The sequence below is a fragment of the Anser anser genome (assembly GCF_964211835.1).
Source record: "Anser anser genome assembly, chromosome: 7".
Taxonomy (NCBI): domain Eukaryota; kingdom Metazoa; phylum Chordata; class Aves; order Anseriformes; family Anatidae; genus Anser; species Anser anser.
This window is the reverse complement of record NC_139727.1, coordinates 9,244,077-9,269,128: the sequence shown is the minus strand read 5'-3', so window position 1 is coordinate 9,269,128 and position 25,052 is coordinate 9,244,077. Positions and strand designations below refer to the sequence as shown.

General features: G+C 35.5%; 1 protein-coding gene across 1 annotated transcript in view; it reads right to left on the bottom strand.

The window, feature by feature from the left end:
* The window catches only part of LOC310902391 (uncharacterized protein), a 495,211-nt gene that overhangs the window by 378,763 nt on the left and 91,396 nt on the right, over positions 1 to 25,052 (bottom strand). The gene's annotated exons all lie outside the window — the stretch shown is intronic.

Here is a 25,052-nt window from a genome sequence, read left to right as displayed (position 1 = left end):
CTGATTGTCATATAAGACTGGTGAGTTTTCTGTGTGAAAACACCGATGTACATTTTTTATTTACTTTTTTAAACTTCAAATGGTTTCTGCACTGCAGGGAGGTTAGCAGTTTCTAAATGATCAGCAGGGAAGACCTCTATAATCTTTCATTCTATGCTAGCACAAGACAGAAAGCAATCCTGTCAACAATCTATGAAACGATACTAGTTATGACACAATGAGTGGTGTTTTTCTGCAAAAGCATGGTTCTGGTCAACAACTTCAGCTTCAGCTCAGTTCAGTCAGAGGAGAGGAACAACACTGAACAGTAATCCCTGTAAAGTCAGAGGAAACAGGATGGGAAGCCACAAGGGATGCATCATGCTGGAACCAGCCCAGGCAGAGAGAAGCAAACTGTGGATTCATGATGAACGTGACATTGAAAGTTGCAAAGGGAATACGGGACAAAAGGATTACTCCTTACAGGTATGGAAACTCCACCTATTGCAATGAGAGAAATACAAGCAGAAAATGTTCTAATAAGAAGTAAAAGAACATGGGAAGTGTTTTGAGAAGGAAATAAGAAAGATAAAAGCTGAAAGTACAATAAATTCTTTATGAAATTTTCTTAATGCCCCTTTCTTTCAACTCATGTGCTTCCCCCACCCCCGAAGTTTATAGGCTCATTTTGAAAAAGATCACATTTTAACAACAATGCAAAGCAACTAGAGAAGAATGTGTTTCTGATAATCTTTGTTAGCGTATACATGCATCAAGATCCATTCCTAAACGTCATGCTGAGAAGTCTGCTTTCAGAACTGCAGATAAGCTGTAGCAGCCTACAGTATCCGTTATTAAACAGTAAAATGTGTAAGGTTTAGCAGTTTAAGGCACATAAATTATATTTTAAAGCCTTCCACTGAATTTAGGGTAACATTTAAGCATAGTTAACAAAATTACCTAGTGCTGTAATTTAGCTGGAATTCTTAGAGTAGGAAAATAACAGTTACAGACAAAGTTTCTTTCTACCCAGGCAGAAACACTATTGATACTAATGGCTGCATTTCTGTAGTAAAGCTGTTAATTCAATGATGTTAGCAACAGTGGGATAATTTTTGCAGAATTCCTCGGAAGTAGAAAAGACTTGAGTGGAGCAGGATGGATGCAGAGTAATAGGATGGCTTAGTGTCCTGCAGAGAATTATTGAGCAAACACAGCTCTTAAAACTAACAGTGTGGTTCCTGATAATCTTAAACTAATCTTCAAAAAAAAAAAAAAAATAATAAACGTGCATGGAGTATCTTTTTATGGTAAAGAAAAAGAGCCAGCTGGAAAAGGAAGGGTCAATAGGGAGTAGACAATCCTAAATTAATACAGCAGATTGAAGAAAGGGAGAAGAAGGTAACCCTCATACCCTAAGTTTTGCTAATTTTATAATTGCTTGTTGCTAACAGAAAACTAATGCCCGTATCGATTTTGAGGATAGTTTCCAATAGCATTGAAAGAAAACAACCTCTGTAGTGGCACACTACTAGTAAATGAAGATTTTGAACTTCATGAAGAGTGACAGTACTTTGAGAGTTGATGCAATACTATCAGGGAGTCTTCAAACCCTCAGGTAAAACAATTATTTCATCTCAGCACTTTTAAAGACTCTATAGCCAGAAGAGAAGTGTTGTGTTAGCTCGGACTCAAATCCTGAAATAGACTCCCCATTAACATCAATCTCTTTTCCCAGTACAGACAGCTGTAACTATTCGCAATTCAGGAAGTTCTCTGAAAATATTCTGTATAGGAACTTGTATATTTAAGGCATGTTAGGACTACGGGAATAACAAATATCTTTAAACTCTCTTGGTGACAGTGTGGGTTCTCTTAGATGGTATCCTCCAGTATCGCTTCTTTCTAAAAGATTCAATAAAACTATGCTGTAGCATCTTTCTAGGAATTTCCTTTTTGCTTATTCTTTGTCTCCCCATGCTTTCCAGCAAATCTTGTTACTTCTTCCTAGGAATTCTCCCAGTGATTTCTCAGAATGCTTCTGATGCTTTCCAGGAATTCCCTACTACTGATGTTCAAGAATAACACCTGTGTTTTCTAGGATGTATATTTTTTCCATTTGTTTTCTAAGAATTTCACTACTACTTTCAAGGACTTCTCAGAATTCCTGGATCAAGAGACTTTTGGGGACTTCTCCAATATATCCTAGTGATTCATGAATCTACAGCTTTTCCAGGAGCACACCATCACTTTACAGGATTTTTTATGATCCTGGAAATTTAGGATATTTCTTATATCTTCTGGAGTTTTCTAGGAATTCCTGAATCAACAACATCTGTAGGAATTTCCCAACATTTCCCAAGTGACACATAGAGCACCTAATAAAGCCAATTATCCCATACATCTGTACTATACACATTTTTATATGCATGCATCTATAATATCTACAATATAGGCATCCCATACATATGCTATGCGACACACAAACTCTTACTCAGGATGATAGATAGGTAAATACATTAAATAAAAAAAAAGAAATCCCTTCAAATATTCATATTCAAAAAGAAAGCAAATTAATACACTACTTTTCCCCACTACTTTTCCATCTTTACCCACTACTAAACAGGGAAGGAAAAAAATCACTAAGATGTAAGATTGTGTTGTTGAAAATATTGTCTATGAGAAGCATTACAGGCTGTATCTCTCCAATTCACGCAACCTAAATAATCAAGGAAATGACAACCATCAGTAAACAGAGGTTCTATAGCTTATAAAAAATACTAAATACATTTACTGTGCTGTCCTTTCTCCTCTAACGCATATGCTGTTTGTTGCAAAGCCACAGAAGACCTCCAGCTATGTTTTAAATCTACTCTACCCATCTCCAGATCCAAAGACGGATCCTAAGGATTAAGAACCACCTGCTCCTATGTCTTGTGTCAACAAAAGCAGAGAATCTGACATAATGCATTCCAGGTATCTGGGAAGAAATTAGGCGTGTCAATACTTTGTGCTTCACACTATTCATTGTGCTTTTGAATAGTACAGTATGAGGAAATTCAAAAGATTTTTCCTCTGCTCTGCAGGAACTATTCTTATTCATCTCATCTTTTCATTTTCCTTTTGCGCTAGCTGTAAGGAAAAGAAAAAAAGCCCTTGGGAGCCTTCAATTTTTATTTATTTATTTATTTTACAGTTTCCAGCCATAGTATTCCAGAGATATTTAGAACTTGATACAACAAACTTGGACTGCAAGTAAGATACACTGAAAAAGAAAAGAAGCAAGCACCAATAAAGCTGTTGTGGAGACATAACTGTTTCCTATGTAGTAGAAGTACAATATATAAATACAACAAAGGTGCAGTTGAATTCTCAGAGAAGGGTGTGTTTACATATTTTAGTGAATTGGTAGTAAAAATTTATCTTTAAATTTGTTGTTACTGTTTAGCAACTATTAAAAGAAGAAAAAAAAGAAATAGCAAATCTAATGTGAGTCAAAGTATGACGTTGCTGATCTAAAATAATTTTGGCACCAGAGATGCAGATTTACCAGAAAAGCAATTGCTTAACAGAAGGCATTTTTCAGCTTAAGGTTGCAATGTACAATTATTTTTGTTCAGTGTTTCATATATTCTGATTTGCTGCTTATTTCAATAGCAGTCATTTAGAGAAATTATAAAACTTCATCACAGCTTCCAAGCAGTAGTTACAATCATTAGATAAGCATGGTGGCAGTGTCTTAAAGTTAATTCTCTTACCATAGAGATTAATAGAAAAGACCTTGATGAGACTTGTTCTTAAGAACAGGTTTGATGCTGGCCCTTGGAACTTGCACTAGGCATGTGTGTGAAATATAGCCTATTGTGCCTAAGAAGCTTTCAGAAGAAGCCATAACTATTGTTCAGAGAAACCTGAAGTTTGCCAGATTTTATCCGCATTTTACTAAAAGTTTGTGAGTAATTTCTAAAACTACCTACTTTCTACATTGCATTCTATTGATTCATTCTATTAATTTTCTACATTGATACTTACAGGATCAGTCTAAGCATTACAATCTATTTGAAGATCTGAATGGGTGATAAAACCTTCAGACTACCATGAGATTTCTTCTGTAACGTTCCTTTCACATTCATTAATGCCTGCCATGTTTTAGTTGAAACCTTTTTCTTTTGTTTTCTTTTCTTTTAAACTGAGGAGCTTGTATACAAGAATACAATAACAACAACTGGGTTGATTAATGTTCTATGCATGTATCTAGAATTTTCATGCTGAATCTCAATGTTCTTGAACAGTAATTGAACAATGTATTGCAAAAGTAATTTCTGCTTGTGTTTCTTTTTTCGTCAAGTGGAACTAAATTGCACATCCTGAGTTACTGTACTTGAAAACGGTTGTTAAATCCAAAGGGATGGAAAGGAGTTTGGAGCTAGCATATTAAGCACATTTTGATCTGGACATGATTTTAATTCACATTGCATGGCATTAATAATTTCATTTATGTTAGATTTTTCCACTCTCTTGGATTAAAGATCTGAATATATTAGAATGATGCTCTCAATTGTTGTTCTGTGACAAGTCAACTTTTCTGTTTTCTACTGATTTGAATTAACAGTGTAATTGTTATTTCTATGGAATTTTGGACACAACAACTGAGAAGTCAATAAAGAATTTAGCAGCGTTCAGAAGACAACATTAAAAATAGGTTGAAAGTTTTATCACTTGCTGTCCACATAGAGTAAAATCTGATTTTCTGTGGTATTAAATGTCATTTACGCTTCCAGGTTGAATGGCATATAAATATACTCACCAACATATTCAAACCCCTTCTTATGGTCTGAGAAAGGGTCTTGTAAAAGAAAAATATATTTGTTATTTTTGTTTTTGGTGAGCACAGCTCATCCTATTGCTCTGACACGATCAGAATTTCCAAACACAAGTAAAGCACTCCTGCAGAAACCATAGATGGAACTGATTCACCTGTGACACAAGGCTTTCCTGTGAACCTTGATTTTGGTTTCTAGCAAAGCCTGAACCATTTCTCTGTACACAGAATTCACTAGTTCCCAGCTATTTCCTTCAGGCTTTCTAGTTTGCTAAATATTTCAGGCTCTCTCTCTTCAAACTGGAAGCCAGCAGTAGACTTTCAAGGATCATAGTTTTCTTTCTTTTTTTTTTTTTTTTTTTTTCCAACCAACCGAATCAAGTAAACTATTTCAGCTCATTATAGCTGTGCAGGAAGGGACAGCACTTCCAGGCTAACAGAAGTGTAGTACATACTATGTGAAGAAATACTGTATTAAAGTCTCTGATTTTATGACTCTAGAAAAATACAGAGACATACTTCACTATCTTGAAGTATAGCATTTTAGGAAAAGTGATTAACTTCGTTAAGGTTCTTCAGCTCAGTAATAAAGAAGTAAACAGAATTTCAAAGGTTAGTGCACACAGCAGTGTCAGAAAAGGATGTGTCCTCTCATTTCTTCTGTTCCTCATTGCCTTCAATGACAGTTTTAACAACCTGGCAGAGACACACTGGTACACTAGAATTAGATTTTGCTAAACTACAGCTCTTTCAAGGGTTCACCATCGTGGAAGGAAAGCTCAAAAGATTTGTCTAGCACCAAGAAAGATGTTGTTCTTGGTTCTGAAGCAAGAAACGGGCAGGTCTTAGCCAGAGCCCACAGCTTCACTCAGATATAATGTGAAAAGTCATAGAAGGAATATATTCAAAGACTTTACCATACCTATAAATCTATACAGAAAGAAGGAAATAAAATACATTGGGTGTCAACAGCTTAAAAAAAAAAAGAAATCAAAATATTCAACTCAAATGTCATTTTCCATCTTAGCATATGGATTTAAGGGTTGGAAATGCACCAGTGTTACAGACAGACTTATAAATACTTTCAAAAACCAAACGCTCACAAAAAATACTAGATTTCTGTGGATTAGCAGCACAGCAAATGCCAAATAATGCCAAGATTTGTAAGACTGATTGATTTTATTTTTTAAATCTCTAATCTTACTCATAGGAGAGGAAATCATCTGTGACCTGTGTGAAGAATTAAGGCAAAGAGTCTACTATAGCAAACATGCCATAGCATGGACAGGAAGGAGCACAGCAGGAATCAAAAGGATCTCTCCAGATGGTACATAGAAAAAAGTAGTGGGAAAAGAAATTAAGAAATTACTACACTAGAGGACCTTCTTGAAGAAACAAAAATCAGACAATAATAGCAGAACCTGGCTGTGTCTGAAGCCACATTTCATGATCTGTATATTCATATAATCAAACAAAAATTTAAGAGCATATATCATTTTACTTAAGTATGTCAGACAGGCCTTCATAAAACAGTAAAAGGAAAAAAAACTATGAAAAAGTTTTGAACTGATTAGAATTAATTAATAATATTTTCAATTTCCCTAATAAAAGGATCTGTAATAAAAACAAAGTATTTCATTTCTGGGCAAATAAAGCATTTCTAGAAACTAAAAGTGCTGCTTCCCCACATTTTTTTTTTTATTTAGTCTGTGCTTTGAAATATTTATATTTGCCATTATTGAGCATATAACAGAAACCTTTCCCTTGTGTAAACTGGAAAAGACTGACTGGTCTGCTAGTCCACATGTGCTGACATTCTGAACTATGAAGTTTTCACTGCACGTGTACATCTTTCTTTATTTCATATTTGTTATCTTAACATGCATCTCTCAGTTCACAGCCCACACCTTAACTAGAGAAAAAAATTAAGTCATTAGTTCTAAAGCTCAGAATAATCTTGAACATTTTTATTTTTTCATTGTTATCGTTCATTGTTTCTCTGCTTTCCTTCCTTTTGTGAGGCTTGTCCCACTGTTCAGTTCATAACTCTTCTGGTTCTGTTTCACAGCACCCATTTCATTCCATGACCACTGCATCATTACAGAAACCTCTATTGGCCTCAATTAAATTGAAAAAAAAAAAAAAGGCACTAAGAAAATGGTCATTTATTGATCACAATTAGTTTATTTATTTTCATCCCTATCAATTCTTACAGCTAAACTAGAGGATACATGTAATACAGTGGTATAATTTGTTTGACAAGTTATTTTAATGATATCTGCTGATATAAAATGTACAAATATTTTCTGACCAATTAGTTTTCATTACTGGAATTTGCTCATTTACTTAAAAGCTTTCACTTCATCCTTACATTCCACACAAGCTATACACTCAAACTCTTCCTTGTCCTCTATGACTGAACATCCCAGTCACACAGACTTGTTAATTCTGCACTAAAAATCTTGAACATCTTCTAACCTAGTGAACTAAAATGAAATATTGCAAGCTATCTCCGGAAATAGCTCTCAAGATGAAGTTTTTTGTTTGTTTGTTGGTTTGTTTTGGTGGGGAAAAAAATTTTAAAAAGGCAGTTTGTTTACAAGAATGTCTGCAGAGAACTGAAATGGAAAAAAATAGTAGACCAATGCTCAGAAGACAGAGGGGGAATTTTTTTTTCAAGACTTGTAAAAGATTGTTTCCCTCCACCCCAAACAAACGTGTACAAGTTCATCTTAAATATTTATATTCCTCCATTAATTTGCATAGGAAAAAAAATAAAAAAATCATAATCAAGTTATCAGAAAGTATGAAAAGTATGATTTGAAAAAATAAAATCTGGCCATCTACACTTCTGTGAAGCTAACTGGACAAATACAGGTATTTGGGCAGAGTGGTAATGAATTTGACACATGGCAGGGTCTAGCATGTCAAGCATGGTAATGAAATACGTTACACAGGCTGGCAGAGGTAAAGGAGATGTATGTACTTAGGTTTATATGTACTTAGGTTTATAAAAGCTACCGAAGTTATGTCAGATGTAAAAGTATTGTACAACATCGGCAATAAGTTGGACGACAGACTAGTGAATACTTATAAACACCACCCTACAGCATTCACCAGAGACCATCACAGGTTCTAGGAAGTATAGAAATATACTGTTTGCATAGGTATTTTAACTTAGATGACATATCTAGATATGTATATGTTCACAAAAATGTAGGCAACAGACAAATATAATGAAAACTGAGTCTGAGCTAGGCTTTTCAGTACCATGTTAATGACAGAACAAGCTCATTCCTTGCAGACCTTGCAAACCTTCCCCCCCCCCCCCCCCCGCAGTGACCAACTACAAGGAAAGTGATCAGATTTTTGAGACTACGCTGTTAGAGACAGAAATCTTATCTCAGTGTCCCAGTTCTTCTGCTATCTTAGAAGCAATGTTCAAAGATTCCTGTGGGAAATGAAGCTGCCATTTAGTCAGGATTTCAGTTCCTAATTAAGTATATGTAATTTATTTTTCACAGAAACAATTTGTTTTTTCTTGTTGATGCTGTTTTGTTTGTTATTCAAATTATATTTAGGAAATTGGAGGAAAACAGGAAAGTTGGCAGAATGTCAAAGCAAGAGGGAGCAGAGGCAGCCAAGAAAAGTAGCCCATGGACATAGTGGAATCTCATTGTCCTTTAACTGTTGTAGATTTAGCACTTCTGTGATGAGCGACTCATTTCCAGCATTTCACTACTTCAACTGGCTGGTGATTTATCCAAGGCTATGGTCTGACAATAGAGCAAGTCTGACTTTCAGAATCCTAGCACCAGATTGAAAATGATACAGTCACAGAATAGTAAATGCCCATCTTCTGTAAGCTCCTTCTATTGCATTAGAGGGGGTTGTTTTGAGGGTTTGTGGGTATTTTGTTTTTCCCGTGACACACAGGGTTGAGTCAGGACCAGTTTTGTCAGTCTGCACCACTCTAATCTTATATGGGTTAGCTGCTCTTCCTTCAGCAAACATACAGGCTGTGAGAGCTTTCTGACAGTGCCTTGGGTGTTCCTACAGAAAATGAGACTCTGTGCCTGGAGTTACCTGGCTCGTATCTGTACTATCTTGAGACCTGGAAGTACACCAGATCAGTAAGGACAGCCTTGGAGCTGAAACCATGTGGTGCTGGGCCTGGCTCCTGCTCGCTTTAACTACAGAATTCTGACCAGCACGCAATGAGAAAAGTATTCCCAACACAAGTTTTTGCACCACTGTACATTTATTCCTAGCATAAATTTCCTAGTTCACTGACCACCACAATTCTCATGAATATGCAGTTACCCAAATGCTCTGGAGGAACTATATTTAAATACGCAAAAAGCAAGCTACGTATTTTTCTCTCCTTCCAAACTATAATTTAATAGCCACCTTTATTTTTGTGTAGTTTTGATTGTTTTTAAACTTTCCTTACCTTCCTTACCCTATATTTGGGAAGGAATACAGGTAATATGGTTTAGGTAGGACTAAGTAGTAAGTTGTGATTAGAGAATAGCTTCTGAACAAAAACGGGGGGGAAAAAAAGTGGAGACTGAAGAGCAGATGCAAGAAAGATACAGGCAAGGATAAAAAAAATAAGGAAAGAAAAAAAAGCGCAGATACAAGAAGAGAGAGAACAAAGCAGTGCAAAGAAGAGCCAGAGGGAAGAAGAGTAAATTGATAAAAGGCAAGTAGTAGAAAGGAAGAATGAAGGTTATAGAAGAAAAACAGAAGTAGGAATTAAAAATCCTAAAACTCAGTATTTACAAAAAGATCTTTCCAAATAACATTCTCATGTTAGGCTCAATTTTCTTTCTTCACTCTTTGGTGTTCTCCATACAATCATGCTAGCATGGGTTGGAAACATTTTGATTTTAAATTTATATTATAAGTGCTTTCACACTTTTGTTACTGTTCACATGGCCATTACTCTAGGCTAACATGTTAAAGATAAGAATTCATTGAAAATTGAAATTCTCCATCTTGAATTTTCAGCAGAACTGAGAGCTAAGCACATAAATTCTATCAAACATCAGTTATTTCTTTAGGCTTTTTATTCATTACCTAGGTTCTTTCTTATTTACATACACTCTCGAAATTGAGAATATCCTCAAGTCTTTGGCCCACCATACATAGTTACACTCCTTTAGATTTTCTTCTTTGTTATAGCCAGATAAAAATCCCAGACCTATCACTTCTCAATTACTTTTAACAATGTCTGTCCTATACAACAGTGCGTCTAAATGGTTAGCAGATATCATATATGCCTATGGGTAGCCCTAAGGCTAGTTTTAATATATACTCATAACATTTAAAAAGTGATGCTGTACTTTACAAGCACACTGAATTTCAATGCTGAAAACTTACTAAAGCAGAAATGAAATACATATTTAGGTAAATATATACTATGTATTATATAAGCACACTATTTTTATATACACCTATATAATTTATATTTATATAAAGTCTAAAAAAAATAATCATATTTCCCAAACCACTTACTTAGTTTAAGGATGAAGCCACAGATCCTTTCAATCTGGTTTTCTTCACTATGGTTTAGTACTGATACAAGTTAGTATTCTTGAAATCAGTAGGATTACAGTGATCTTTAAATCAAAGACATACAGGGAATGACAACCATATGGACCACTGTACATAGCTTGCTTTCCTGATCCTTTTACTGAATATACATAAACTAGCTTATTACCACCTGGACTTCTACCTGAATTGTGTGACTTTCAAGGTCACACTCTTAAATTATTTTAAGTATCACTTTTATTTTCAGAACACATATTTGAATGGATCTTTAATAAAAGGTGTTTTCATCTCTTGAGCTAAATGTAACTAATCTAACAAATCCTTTCCAGTTCACTTTTAAAAGGACACTACAATTAATATCCTCTTATGGCAGCAGCTGCCCACCTGACTTCCCTGTGGATGTCAAGGTAGATGACTGCAAATCATTCTGAGAACAGCTTTACAGTGACTAATATTAGTTATTTTACCTATATTGTTCTACTTATGGGCAAAGCAATATCTAGTATTAAGGTGTCTACATCTTAGCCAATCAGGTGGGAAAACACACAGTCCCAATGACAAGAACCAAAAGCTTTTGCACATGGTTGAGGGGGGATTTGAATCAACCCACTCTCAGCCCCTACTCCAGAACTGCTCAGTGCTTGTTTTCATTTGAAAAGCTGCTGCTAAGAACAGCCAATGTGGATCTACTTTCACCGGTCATCTGATATTTGCCGCTTCCAGTACAGAGGAGAAACTGCAAACAGTTTTGAGGCAAGAACCTCAGACATTCTCAACAGATCTAGTTTAGAAAGGTTTTGTTCTGCTGCAGCAACCAGCACTCTTCTGACAAAGAATAATCACTCTGATCACAGAAATGAACTTCTGCAGTTTGAAACAGCATATATACCTTAAAATTATTTCTGACTTTGAATGCAGGTAATCTCCCAAGACAGCCTAAGTTTCAAGACACCAGACGCAGACCCCTGACAGTTTTCTGCTGACCTTCTTAACAGAAGAAAACTGCTCTGTGTTTCACTCTTGGGTATTTATTTTTATCAGAGAAAGGAAGACTGTTACAGGCAATTCCAAGCCTAACTTATATTGGCTGAAATCAAAGTGAAATTACAATCTTTTTGATCATACAGGGATGCTAGTGGAGGTGAAGAGCCATCATATCAAGTGTTATTCTTCCCTATAGTCGTATACCAGAAATCTATCAGAAAGCCTTGCTTTACATTTTGTTATTTATATTAATGTATGTATTCAATATATTTACATACTTAAAAATAAAAGTTCAAATATATGCTTATTATTTATATAAATTTATAAATATAATTATATAAGTTCATATACTTTTGTTAATATATATTAATTTATAATAAAAGTATATGAAGTGTATGAAGTTATACTTTTATACATAATTATATAAATATATCTATATATGTATAAAAGTATAAGTTCATACACTTCTATATGTTATATACTTTTATTTAATATAAGTTAATATATTTTAAGAATTTGAATTATAAATTTAATTACTCATACCAGTTACTTTTATTTGATAAAAATTTGTTATGAATATATACACAAATAAAAGTAGCTGGCTTGAATAATAGTTATGTCAAAAAATAAAATAAAAAATACATGAAAATAGTGTCACTTCCTTGTTTCAAATTTTAAGTTGTTATGAAATTTAATCGGTGGGATTACTTACCATAGGGAAAGAGCCTGCTAATTTTTGAAGTACGTGGAGTTACAGACACAATTTTAGAGCCTGACCTGAAATAGAGGTCCCTGACCCTCATCATTATTATAATTTGGTGTAGAGGAAACTCTAAGTCGTAGATTAGTTGGGCCTCCTGTTGCTACGCTGCACTTTTTGAATACAGTAGGTATGTGACCACCAAAATAACAAGACCCCTGCAGAAGCAGAGGCCAGGAAACTTGTAAGGCCAAGTAGTTACTGTTTGAGGGGGACCTGTCATCAGATAACTTATCTAAAGGAACTCCTAGGAACTAGGGATTTATGAAAAAGTTGGTCTGAAAATAACGTGAAAAGAAGTAACAGACTGGATTTATTTAAATCAATAGGAGAATAATGCTTTCATACCTAGCATCTTAAGAGCTAAGAGTATACCATTTTTTTCAGCCAGGCTTAATTATGGCCACAATTTTAGGAAGAGCTCAAGCTAGGGAAATTTTATTTGGTTTGGGGTAGTTTTCTGGGGGGAGGCTGGGGTGGCGAGGAGGTGTTTGGGGTAGGGCTGTTCAGTTGGATGGTGGTGATAGTTAGGGTTCGGTTTGATCAGGAGGCTCACCCTACTCATACTGCAGCCTCACATATCCCAGGATGGCTTATGTAAGGAGTTCAATGAAAGTCCGGGGAAAGGTGGTGAAGGGCAGGCAGGGCACCTCTTTTCAGCATCAGTGGAGGTCACACATTTGTACCCAAGACGAAAATGTGTAGGAAGTGCATAGTACAGCTGAGGGTTGGTGCAATAACAAAAATTTTTTACCGTTCCAAGTCAGAATAATAATCACAATTTCAGATGCCTAATTACATTATAGGTTAATGATCTACATCTGATTTTCACTTCTTTTAATGAATAACTGAGATAATTTTACATATTGTACTGCTCTATACTATCATTAACACCTATACACAACATGGTAAATGACAGATACCATCCCTGGATTTTTATCTGTTAGTGATCAGCATTTATTCTGACATTGACCAACTTAAAAAATAATAATAATAATAAAAATCACTCATTAATCAACCATGAATCATGCAGCTGAATAATTTTATGTTTCTCATTCCTGAGCAGTTAATTGCTATTTGAAATGTGAGCATAGCTCACTAAACTCTATGGTTACTTGGTATGCTTTGATTTTCATTTGGGCAAGATAAAGTTCCTAAAAATACGTTTCCTTTTCAGTAATATTTGGCATTTTCCTTTATTGTTAGAAAAATCCAAAAAGCTCGTTACAATGAAGTCACTAAGTATGTGTTTTCCAGGAAGAACCCCCAAACGGATGTAAATTCAAAAGGAACAGATACATTTAATATTTCAGCTGGATGTGCATGCTATGGAACATTCTGGTAAGCACTCATCTCTACCAAACAAACAATAGCATGAGTGTTTCTAGTATTAGACCTAAGCTGCTTTTAGAAAAAAAGAGAAAGAAGAAGAAAAAAAAAGAAACAAAGTCCATAAATACCAACAAAGCAGGAATTTAACTGAACGTACAATGGAAATGTCTAGCTATTCAAGAGCACTCATGCATTTCTAGATTCTGAAAGTCTCTGTTGTCCACTGGTACCTCACTTCATATAGTATAAAAGAGCTTTCTTAAACTTTTCAGGACAAATAATAAATGCGTGAAATCTAATCTCCTGTTCAAACAATGAAATTCAAGAACTGATCTTAGATTTAACGCTAAAAATAAAAGAAAAAAATATCAGAGGCTGTATATTTGTAGATCTGCCTGATCTTACCATGTGGCTATGTTCCCTTCCTTATGCAATACCTCTGGCTTATAATCATGGGCTTTTTAATAGCACTTTAATTTAAACTTAATCCCACCTTCATATCCTCTATACTAAAAAGAATTTTCCGAAGTTAGAAATCATTATGAAGTTTAAATCAGTTTGAACTACTGATCACTTTTCGGACTTATTTAAAATAACTTCTGTAATATACACATTAAAATCTCTGGTGACGGCACTATTAGATCTGTGAAAGTGTTATGAAATGATAATAATATTATTAATAAATAATAACTCCTGTAATAAAAATACAGGAAAAATATGTCTTGTCCTATGTAATGAAATTCTTCTTCATATTTTGCCTATTTTGTTCTTCACAATGATTCAACTGTAGAGTTGAAGTTACCTGTCTATACATGCAGCAAAATGTCAGGCTAAACAGTTTTCCCTAACCACCAACAGTAAAGGAGATGATAAAACACTCTCCTCTGACAAAATAATTGCAAATATATGACTAGTCACATTTTGTTGGCAAATGAAAGCCACTTGAGATTTCTCCTGATAATTTTATGGTTTAATCAAGTGATCCTGGCAGTGATTATACAACCCTGACAAACTATTTTTTTTCCACTAAGGTCTTAGCTATATCTTCAGTGTAGCCAGCTGTATGTCTTCTGGTTTCCTGCAGGCTTTGCCCTGGCACTGTACATATGCATAACCTGTTATCTTATTAGCAGATAAAAATCAAAGTTTTGAATGCCCTGGACTGTGATCGAAAGTGCTTCTCTCTTGCAAAGACAGTTTGAGGTCACGTGCAACATTGGTTCATAGACAATAGTAAGTGGAGTTGAAAAACTATTCCTGGATGGCAAATTCTCTTCACTTCCCTCATCCCCAAGTCATAACAAAAGATAATTTCTCAGTATCAAAAGTTATTTTCACATATTTTCAGGACAGACATGATAGTTAGGAATTTTTCTTTTAGTCTGTTATTCTTTCTGTTGTCATTTCAAAGAATTCACAAATAATCTACACTTCTCAAATACCTTAAAAATTTGAAAGATTTTGAAAAGATTCAATTTATATAGGTACAGACTATTTTTCAAGTAAACTGCTGATCCCTAAAATATACATTAGGCAGTCAGACCTACAGCCTGGAGCAATTGATAAATAACTTTCTGCATAAATCCATACACTATCTATGTGTATAGACCTAATCAGAACAGATAATAGGATAAATTTCCATTCTTTGATACATGTACAACATAGACTGTCAAGTAAATACACACCGTGATATTGTATCAATGCTATGCATGATTTCAGGAAAGCTAAATTCCCTTCTTCTCTACTTCCCTATAAAAGCATGATTTTACAACTCATTAAGGAAGCAAAGAAAAGTGAGAGCTATATTGGCACAGGTTAACACTATAAACTGATGCAAAGAAAAAAATATCTGGAAAGTTATAGTGTACTTGATGGAATAACAGCTGGTAAAATATTATATAGTGATTTTCCTAAGATTTACAGCAGACTAGTAAACTAGAGAAGGGCAAGGGACTGAAAATGTAATTAAACTAGGCCATATGTCAACAGTGGGTTTGTTTTCAGCAGCTTTGAAGTCTACAATGGATTATGTAGAGAGTATATGTGCACGGCTAAAATTGTCATAGACATTAGAGAACCAGAACCCAGAGGAAAAAAAAATAGGAAAAGTGTATCCATACTGTTTCAACCACAGTCAATAAGACATAGCAATTATTTTTATTAAAACTAAATTAATATGAGTTAAATTGAAAGGGTTTAGGGCAGGGGGTGGAAGCAGCTTTATTGGAAGCATTTGCAATCATGAAACTAGGCTGGTTTGCAGTCCCCTGTCTCTAAAACCCACAGGTGCAGACTGTGTCTTTTAAAAACTTTGATAGCTCTGTTAAGTATATATTTAATGCAATGTATGTGTGCACAATATCAGTGTTCAAAGTCTAAGTGCCCACTGAACTTAATGTTAGATGGGACTATTAGAGCTAATATGATTATTAGAGTTAATCAAAAAAAAGTCTTGGTGGCAGGTTTTGTTGTTATTAAATAACATTAACATTGGGTGAATTAACAGCAAATAAAGTGAAATGCCTCTAAGATGGGGGGGGGGGGGGGGGGGGGGGAAGGGGACTGATTTCTACATGGGAAACATAGGAAAACTTCCTAGAAAAATCAGACAGAACCGGAACGTGAAGTCAGCTCAGGTTGTTAAACTGTGACAATATCCCCCGACATCAACACTGTGAAGATGTTTACAGTTTGACTTGTACATCCACTTAAACCATTGCCTGCTTTATCTGTCCTTCCCTTGAGGCCTCCAGCTCTCCTCTCACTCCCCAAATTCAGATCAAATTATCTTACTCAGATGAGATCAAAAGACCTCATCCGCCTCCTGCCCTAGGAGATGTATATTCTTGAAAGAGTAAAAACATTTGTAGAACAGGAAGCTACTAGCTCTGCAGAGTGACTGTAAACTGGTGTCATTTTAACCATTGAGGGAAACCTCAGGAAAATTAGCTAAATTGCTTAACACACAAGAATAAATTCAACAACAACAAAAAAGGCACAGAACTCACTCACTATAGATAAAAGTCCTTTGTAAGTTTTTATGCAGCCTTCACGTGTCCTGCAAACAATAAATTCAATTTCCTCAGTAATTCTCCTAGAAAAAGGCTGATTAAGAGTTAGTGTTACTACCCTTATGTAATGGATGATATATTAAATTAATAAAAGTTCAATGTTCATAAAAAATAATCTCTCGTTATTTGAAGTTGTTTGTTTTAGAACAGTCTTCTCAGTGGCACAAGAAAATGTCACATCACTGGGGAATCTATATTCCCCAGTAATGAAACATCACTCCAGAAGATAACATCTTCGTACCTGCAGTATTTGCAGTGAGATCTATAACACTTCAATGGTTTATGTTCACTTTCAGAAACTTCTTTCTGTTTCCATGAAAGGCATCTTTCATATGAAAGATCAGGCGTGAAGAATTCAATAGAGTAAGAGTACAAGCAGTATGCAGTCATCTGAAGCCAGAACTCCAGTGACACTTTTTCTTACAGTCAAGATAGAACATATGCATCCCAAAGCAGAGATGTACAGCAAACCATACACACAACTAAAAAGAAATTTAAATGTCTGTTCACACAGCTGATATCCCCTCATCAGCATCATAGAGGTGTCCATTGCTCCACATTTGATATCTACAGCTAGAATGTATTCCTCATATGGTTTGAATAATATGAAAATCTATAAGCACATACACTAAAATTACTTCATGGTCCAAACAATCCACTTTTGTTCAGTGCCACATAGAAAACAGTTTTCTAGAAACTTTTTTTTTTTTTAATCTGAGCAACATCTGCAGCTCCCATTTTACCCTACTGTCTTCTTCCTTAGCCCTTTTAATTTCTTTTAGTGTCATACTACATTGTAAAACACAAGAAGGGGTCATTCAAAAATATTTATTGGTTTATTAAGCTAGACTGCATTTGTTCCTACTGTATCAAGTTTATAGAAATCCAATCCACAGTTAATAACATTTTATATTGCACCCTAATATGATTACACAGATCACCCTTGGAAGATGTTGCAGAGACCATAATGAGATCATCCGTGGGCGACACTATTATACCTACCCTTTATGTTACATGTTAAGTAGTGGAATGGCAAAAAGAGAGTGATAACTTACTTCAATATATTTTCTTCTAACATACCCAGACCAGAAAAGACACTTGAGAGACATTGCTGTTATGGTATCAGAAATATTTTATAAAGTCCTCAAGAGTTATAATACTGCCTTCATAGTCAAACAAGACAGTCAAAAGAAAGAAAGAAACAACTAGGACATGACCAAAACAACTAGGACACAACTAGAACAAGAATAGCATTACTGTAAATACAAAAATTCTTAAACAGAAAAAGTCGTAATTGTTCATATATCCAATTTTTATAAGGAACATTATAATGATTTATATTTATAGAGAGCTGTAATAATTTTCACTCTAAGGCCTAATTTACCTTTAGTTCAGTTACTGTAGAAATCTTGGGACTCAATAATTGGATACTGTGCTGTAAGGAAAAAAAAATGTAGGATCCACAGTCGCCCACAGTCGCCCACATCAAAATTCCTTAAATGGCCTTGAAAAATCTTGGCTTAAAAAAAAAAAAAGCAAACTTGCTCTATCAGTAGACGTCTTTAAAACTAAGGCCAAAAGGGTTTTTAGCAGCATTTTTTGACATCAGGTCTGATCTGGTAGACCTTACTTTGAGTAAGAATTTAGATTAGAGACCTCTTGAGGACCCTCCCAACCTGAATTATTCTGTGATTACATAATTTCATATAAATTGTTTCCGAACATATTTGTTGATAAATGTGAAGTCAGATAATATTTAAGTAAGGCTGAGTACAGCACTACACAGAAATAAACTACATTACAATCTAGATTGTATCACAAGGTAAACCAGCTTGCTTGCAGAACAAAACAACAAAAAAGCCTACGTGAGGTCATGAGCTACATGACCTCGGAGAAAGACAGAAAGAGTTTACCTCAAAAACAGATCAGTGTTCATTCAAATCTGTGACAGACAATATGCAGATTTTTTCCTACTCTATCAGCTTCCAGATTTTAGGAGAACTGTTAGGATTTCGCCTAGCATACATCTGTGTTTGAGGGACACAATCTAAAAGATCATGCACTTGCCAGATCAGAAGAATGCACATCTACCCTCACCAAGTCAGTGAACATAAGGACATGAAGAAAGATAAAAATGCATGGCTTAGCTACATAATTGACAGCAGTTAGCTCAGGCACAAGCACAACATTTAGAGTAAACATCATAGCTTTTTGATCTTTCATTAAGCAATTACTGTGAACTAGCACATGGTGGATGCATTTGTTTTTAAAGATAGTTTAAGACAATTAGAACTGCCTTTTAAGCCAAAACTATCCTGAAATTAGGAACCAGAAGGTGGGTAACAGGGGTATTATTAATGGAAAATATGCACAATCAATCTGTCAAGCAAATAAAAAAATATTGCACGCTGTTTCTTCAATTCAGTTCCCATAAGCTATGAAAAAGCCCACTATTTCAAGTTTTTAAAAATTTCTGTTAGGACACCAAAGGGTCACATTGTGTCTTTTGCATGTTACCAGGGTGCCACCCCATCTGAAGCTGTATCAATGACTATAGACCTCAAAGCAGCATGCTATTACTCAAAACTATGTACAAAGTGAGTGTTAAAAAAGAAAAAAAAAAAGAGTAGCAGAGTAGCAACTCAAGCTGTGCAACACTTTGCTAAGGAACTTCAGCCTCCAGCAGCAACAGCCATACCAACCCCCCTTCTACCTCATGTCCTTTTTCCCTTCAAGTAGTAATTAATCCTATATGTAATGGAGGCTCATTTTAACAACACATGCTGAGACCTTAATACAAGCAATTGGCCAGATCTTCTGTATAATTCCATTGACTGGTAATGATTTACAACAGATGAGAATCTGTCTTCAAAAAGTCTATTACTAATTAACTTAGGAAGAGTTGGCTGCTTGCAGTATTTAATATAATTCTTGAATGTTCCTAGGTGTGCATCTGAATTTCAATGAAACTTGTACCGATAGATAGATATTGACATTCTCATGAATACCAAATGAGTTCATTAGCACTTGCCCTGCGATAGTGAATACCTTCTGCATTTATAATTGAGTGGCCTTCAAATAAAGCTGCTGGCCACATTTCCTTGGCTAAACAAACAACGAGTACACTTCATTAAATTTCACTCTTTTCCACCTTTTCCATTTTCTGTGCTTGACATGGAATTTGAAAACTAGAGGGGAGGAGGTCAGGATAAAGGAATTAGTGGAGCAAAGAGGCAACAAAGTCATATGCTACATGCTTGCTTACTGCACTGACATTTTAACAAAACTAAGAAGAGTAAAGAACATTTGGGCTCATGATTCAAGTCTGTCAAGGGTCTATCAAGAAAGAAGAATGTTAGATGGTTAGACGTACACACCAGTCTTTATTCATGCAGCACTATCTTTTTAGATTCTGGCAACATACCTAAGCTCTTCTCTGCTTACTATCTCATACCACCCCCTCTCACAGCATCCTTTAATCGTGTTTGGGTAGCTGCCTGACATCAATTGCTCACACATACAGTTTTGCCTTAGCTTAAAATGGGTCATAGCCAGATGATCTTCAATACTGCTTTTAACATTTATACTGCTTGCAAAATAACAATAAGAAAAAAATGAAAAGTAAGATGGAGGCTGAAGGGAAAATACAGAACAACAGCAACAAAGATCTGTTCCTCTCAACTAAACATGAATGTACCTTAAAGAATACATTAGCTATTTGGATAGACCAAAGAGAGTTGGGACAGTGAAGGACAAAGACATGCCTGCAGTAGTTTAAGGTAATTGGACCTTAAATGTGAATTTTAGCAGTGAGAGCAGTAAGAGTAAAAAGGAATGTAGAGATACAGGAGAATATTCTTTATTCTTCTCAGGTCAACACCACCTTATTTAAAAGAATGAAAATAGGCAGTATGTAAAAGCAAGAAAGGATCAAATAAGCCTAAGTTCCTATCGATGGTTGAATTTTCTGATGTCAAATAAAGACTAAACCTTGACTGAAAATTCTTCAGTAATGACATTGGCCCAGAGTCCTCGTATGAAAAAGGCCAGGAATTCAAAAAGGTGCAATTGTTTTTGTGACAAACTTTGATTACATCTTTTTCCCTTTACCCAAACTCTCAATATGTTTAAGATCTACCAATATCAACCTGAGTGGGACACCGTTCTATAAACAATTTAAAAAAAAATCTTAAATGTAGAAGGCTGACATGCACGAACAGATCATGGTAGCATAGACACAACTAGAAATTATATATATAGGTAGAAACACAATAAATATTCACATATTTATGTACAAAAACAGTAACAGTGAGAAACTTGTGTAATTTTTTTTTTCCTTCCCTCACGCTTGCAAGACTCTGATAGAGTTCTTCATCTTGAAAGAACAAAGTTCTGCTTGGACAATAAGAGTAGAGATTGAGACTACCCCCACAGGGGTTAATCCATTAGAATACATACACGTTGGGATTATCTGCAGATTCAAAATTTGGTGTTCACTGCTATGTGGCATTGTGATCTCTGTAACACCTTCCCATTATTCCAAACTTTTGTTTTGTTTTACACTCCTTTAGATAAATGTCATTTTTGAAATGTCATTTGGAGGAAACAGTAACATAAGGGTGGGTAAAGTATAAGAGATTAACTCCAGTTCTGTAACAGAATAGAAAGAATTTATGACAATAATTTCTTTAGTACATGATACCATTTCCAGACTATTGTTAAATTACAACAGGACTTAGATGAGTATAAGAATGAGTAGACCTCTTTCATCCTAGTCTTTCTTCTTTCTTTTTGCAATAGGATATGTCACTATAAATTACAAAATAATGGAAAAATAAATTTTAAATCCAGATACTTTAAATGATCAATTCAGTTTATATATTAAATATTTGTTATTCAGTTTATATTTCCAATACCAACAATCAGATCTTAAAGAAAAGCCATTGTTGTTTAAAGGGAAAAGACTTACTAATTCTGTCATGTGAATGTTTCAGAAACAAAAGCAGTAAACCTCACGTTGCTACCTTCTTATTGTTAGCTTCTTTCCTATTACCTATTCCTATTACCTTCTTTATTTTATTTTACATAAGAGATTTATGTATGAACATTCATACAAGTTGCAAAAACTTAGGAAAAAATATCTGAGTCTATAAGATTTTAAATGTGAACATTTATTCTTTCTCCTTCCTTCTGGTTTTCAGTAAAATAAAATTACTGAGTTACATGCGCAAATTTTAACTCAAAGTGATAGCACAACTTTTTACTTTCTTATAGTGGAGGCTACTTCAGCATTATTTACAGTCTTCAAAAGAGATTGCTTTTCTTTGTTAAGGCCAACAGATTTCATGTTAAGCATTGGGAAGCAGAAAATGGGTTACTATTGAAAACTGGGTGATCAAAGGGTAAATCTTGTACCACTCCAGTATTTTAGAAAAATCCAAAAATACAGAGGCCTCATGGGAAGAGAAGATCCTGCTCAAATATTTGGCCACAGCCTCTCATTGTACAGGGGAATGCTGAGATAAGATAGGAATATATGCTGCGAGCCCTGCTCTTTTCCTCTTGGCTAAGGATCAGCTAAATGTTTGATGCTAATGTCAGAAATTAGGGTTGCTCAGGAAAAGTGCTAATTATTGCCAAGTTTGTCTCCCAGGGATGGAGAACCACAGCTCTATCTTGTCCATTCACTCAACTCTAGTGATGAGAAACAGGGCAAAATCTGCCTCATGTATTGGCAGCGTATAAACACCCATCTGAATAGACTGAGAGCCATTTGCTCAAAACAGCTGCTAGATGAGGGGAGAAGTATTTGGGGGAAGAAAAAAGAAAAAAAAAGATAATATTTCCATGCTGAGAGACACGCCGCTTTTAGGAGGATGGTTCTAACAAGAAAACAGCCTGGATGCTAGCTCATTTGCGTATGATTCATACACTTCAAGCAGTCCTGCATAAACATAGTGATTAAGAAATGTCTGCATAATGCTTCCATTCATAACTTTTTGTAATTTTTTTTGTATTTGCGTTTGTTTTTTCCCTTGCAGGAGAAAATTTCTCTGTTAAGAATTATTCTGTTCTTTCATGTTCAGTACCACCAAACTAAGTTTTCTCTATTTTGGATTCTCAAAACAGAGTCTAACTCAGCAGCAGCATTGACGCAGCCCCATTTTAAATTTTTCTTAGTTGATGCGAATTTTCATAAGACTAAAGAATCATAGAATCATAGAATCATAGAATCATAGAATATCCTGAGTTGGAAGGGACCCTTAAGGATCATCAAGTCCAACTCTTGATACCGCACAGGTCTACCCAAAAGTTCAGACCATGTGACTAAGTGCACAGTCCAATCTCTTCTTAAATTCAGACAGGCTCGGTGCAGTGACCACTTCCCTGGGGAGCCTGTTCCAGTGTGCAACCACCCTCTCTGTGAAGAACCCCCTCCTGATGTCGAGCCTAAATTTCCCCTGCCTCAGCTTAACCCCATTCCCGCGGGTCCTGTCACTGGTGTTAATGGAGAAAAGGTCTCCTGCCTCTCGACACCCCCTTACGAGGAAGTTGTAGACTGTGATGAGGTCAAGAAGATAATTCTTTATGTCTAAACTGGCTTTCCTGAAGCCCTGGTTCATCTTAGTTTTGCTTTTAATACTCCTAATGCTGTCAAAGTACAGGCCTAAATGTCAAAAGACAAATTCTCATAAAGACATACAGTATAGCTATATTGCAATGTGAGACCCAAACGTGAAAGATAGAAGAGAATACTATACATTTCATTATATCTTCTTTAGATATTTCCTTCTAAAATCAAGCTAAGGCATTTGAACTGTACCCTCTTCCACATCCAGCTTCCCCCCCTCTTCAATAAATGAGAGGTTCTGTCAGATTTTACAATGTCAAATCTTTGCGAATTGCATTGTTTCTAGTGGAAGTATTATTCCATTTAAATATAGACTTCAGTGCTCCCAATTTATGGCAAGAAATGAGATTACCATGTTAGGAGCACTTAGCAGCTGAGTCATCATACTCGCACTACACTAGGATCAGATTCAGAGTAGACACCTGGACTGCATCTGTCCCCAAACACAGAAAGGCTGAGGTCTGGTTTGAAGCTACACACACCAGGTTAGCCAGCATTAGACTGACTGACTGAAGCTTTACTTCTCACACAACTGAAGTTGTGCATATGCTGCATTTGGCTGAAAGCAGAATCCAGAGCACTTCACAGCACCAAACCATAAATCAGAAAAGCTGGAACTTCATTCCATGGTTTGCCTTACATTCAGATTTCATGGACTGGAGAAGAAGGTGCTGGGAAAATGGAGGAGGGGAGCAGCAGTTTCCCATGATGCAGCTTAGATAACTACCAATCTGCTGATTGAGAGAAACCAATCATAGGTGCTTGTTAGAGAAATGTGTACAGAGATCTTTTTATTTAACTTTTGGAGCCTGAATCGAAGCTAGTCTCCCTTATACTGCAATCTAGGCAATATGAAGGTGCCACAAATGCAGTCTTAACTCACCTAAAAACAGACATCGACTTCTGATCATATGAACAGCATCACTGATTACATGGGCTACCTGGGGGGACTCTTGGGCATGCATGCACCTCTGTTGGAATACTCATTCAGATTAATCCTACCCAAATAATATACATGCAGTTTACAATCTTCATGGATTTGCCTTTTCTACATCTACTTTACTGTTAACCAGTTCATTCACTCCTTCAGCAGAAACAGCAGATTAACTGCAACAGCTAAGGAAATGAGTAATCTGCTCTCTCTGGTGGAAAGCCATGCTCTTTTTACACTGATCTTCTCTTCCCATCCTCATACAAATCTTTCCAAAATCACCTCTCAAAGCTATGAAAAGAATCATGGAAAGCAACAACTTTTGCAGTGCATAGGGCTCTAAAATGCAGTATGTATTTTCGACTGTTTAGTATGTATTTTAGACTATTCAACAGAAGAATCCAACCAAATTATTCTTTAAAAATGACTAAAAAAGCAAGAGAAATTTAATTAACAAAAAAGTTAAAAGTGACAAATGCAAAAAGACATGAACTAGACAAATGGATTTTTTTTTTAACTGTCCATATAATTAAATATCAGTTGTCTCTTTAAAAACAAGCCTGTTCCTTACTGGCTTTATTAAAGATATATAATAAGGAAAATGATGCAGAACAAAAGAAATCAACATATTAAAGTGTAGCTAATACACACTTGCTGGCAAGACTGAAAGATTTTTAAGGTAGAGCTGTCAATAGTCTTGCAAGCAGCCAAAATGCCTTCAGATGGCTTTCAGACTCAAGAAGGAACATCCACACTCCTCAAAATCCAGGAAAAATTAGACAGTCAATACACTGACTGTGTGCAGGTATTGAAAAAAATCACCTGCAAGCACAGGGCTTTGTATTTGGTGGTCTAATGACACCAGCCATTCAGTAAGAGAAGGAGATTTTCTGAGCTTTAAAAAAGTCTCCAAGCTATTTATACGCCTTCCCTGGTCAACACTTTCACTTATAAGGTGTGACTCCGTTGCTGCAGGCTGCCATTTT